Below are 2,089 nucleotides of genomic sequence, written 5' to 3' on the forward strand. Positions count from 1 at the left end.
CACTACTGTGTACTTGTTGAACCCAACCATCTTACAACTGTCATGTCCTTAGCATCATGAGATCTTTTTTTTATTTTATTTTTTATCTGTAGTTTACAACACACAGTTCTACATAATTTTGAGTTCCAGATTTTCTCCCTTCGCTCCCCCCTTCCTCCCCAAGATGGCATGGAAGCTCATATAACTACCATGTATAACTTCACATTGAATTAATTTATACACTAGTCAAGTTGTGGAGAAGAATTATGACCAATGGAATGAATTATGAGAAAGAAGAAACAGAACCAAAAAAACCCCAAAAACAAAAACAAAAGAGAAGAAAAACAGGTGAGCGTGTAGTGTGCCTCAATCTGCATTCAAACTTCACAATTCTTTCTCTGGATGTAGATAGCATTCTCCATCGTGAGTCCCTTGGAGTTGTCCTTGCACCTTGTGTTGATGAGAATAGCAAAGTCTGTCAGGGTTGGTCCTCACGGAATCCATATATCTGTGGTTGTGTACAATGTTCTCCAATGTACATTGTTACATTGCTGGTGGAGTTGTGAGATGATCCAGCCATTTTGGAGAGTAATTTGGAACTATGCCCAAAGGGCCACAGTAACGTTCATACCCTTTGACCCAACAATACTACTTCTAGAGTTGTATCCCAAAGAAATCACACAAGAGGGAAAGGGACCCATATGTACAAAAATATTTATAGTGGCTCTTTTTGTGGTAGCTGAGAATTGGAAATCAAAGGGATGCCCATCAATTGGGGAATGGCTGAACAAGCTGTGGTATATGAAGGTAATGGAATACTATTGTACCATAAGAAATGGGGATGATATGAACTTCGTAACAACCTGGAAAAACCTACACAACATAATGCTGAGTGAGTGGAGCAGAGCCATGAGATCTTTTTTTTTTTAAATGAAAGAAAAGAACATTTAAACTATTACTTTCTCCAGAGACAGGATCTTCTCATAAAGATGAATACTTTCAGAGAAAAAAGCCACCATTTGCAGCAATGATTTCTGGGTATAGTTCAAACTGACTTGTATTTGTTCTCCATCTTTCCTACCAGAGAAGGTAGTTATTGAAACTTCAGATTATCTCTTTCGTTGTAAACATGAATTTGTCCATGCTTGGGGTGTCATTTATATTAAACTCCACTCAAGAGGTTTCTATTGTTGGAAAGCCGGGAGCTTTTGATGGATGTATTAGAAGAGAGGTACAACCTCCAAGCTTTTTTGCTAACCAGTTGTTGACTCCCTGGGGTGAAGCATCATAGGCAGTATGTGGAGAGTAGACACCAACTCTATTCTCCATATCCCGGATTACCAGACACTCATTCCATGTTTTCCAAGTTATGCACTTGAGTGGTGGGAAAATAGGTGGATGATAGGAGAGAATGAGATCTGCTTTCATTTGGAGCATCATCTCTATCACTTCCTCTGTAAGGTCATTTGTCAGCAAAAGTTCTTCACAGAATGAGGTGGGCTTGGCTCCACCAATAATCCAGCATTGTCCCAGTTTTCAGTTAATGAGAGTGAGTCAAAGTCATTTAATGATGAAACAAGAGTGTTCAGATCCATGAAAGGACATGAAGGACTGATGACCAAGAACTGGAGAGCCTGAAATTTTCTGTTGACCAGTGACTGGGGAGCTTGGAACTTCTGGGAAACCAAGGGAACACAGGATAACAATGTGTAGAAAGTAGGTGAGACTCAGGATCTGAGCCTCATTCTCACTACTCCCACCTGCCTGGGAGCTGCTTCAGCATCATGAGATTTTTATTAAAACTAATGAATGGTTAGAATTAGAAAAAAGGAGCATAAACAGGAAGCTAATGAATGAGTTTGCTAATTGTTTTTCCTCTTCCTTTAGGTACTCTTTGAGAGTGAACAGTGTATATTTCCCACATGGGAAGGCATAAATATTTTAGATTGGTTAGCAATATATACATGTATCACAGCTTATCCTTCTGATGGTGAAAACAGGGCTGCCAAGGGCACTAACAGCCTCTATCCCCAGTAGTTCTAGAAAACTACACACTAGACCCAATTCCACAGCTACTTGCCACCTACTTTGGGGGTTTACAACACCTAAC

At 39.8% G+C, this 2,089-nt stretch overlaps 1 pseudogene; it reads right to left on the reverse strand.

The window, feature by feature from the left end:
• Positions 1-926: 926 nt before the first annotated feature.
• LOC118839202 lies at positions 927-1,589 on the reverse strand (annotated as a pseudogene).
• Positions 1,590-2,089: the final 500 nt, after the last annotated feature.

This window comes from Trichosurus vulpecula, chromosome 2 (assembly GCF_011100635.1).
Source record: "Trichosurus vulpecula isolate mTriVul1 chromosome 2, mTriVul1.pri, whole genome shotgun sequence".
NCBI lineage: Eukaryota > Metazoa > Chordata > Mammalia > Diprotodontia > Phalangeridae > Trichosurus > Trichosurus vulpecula.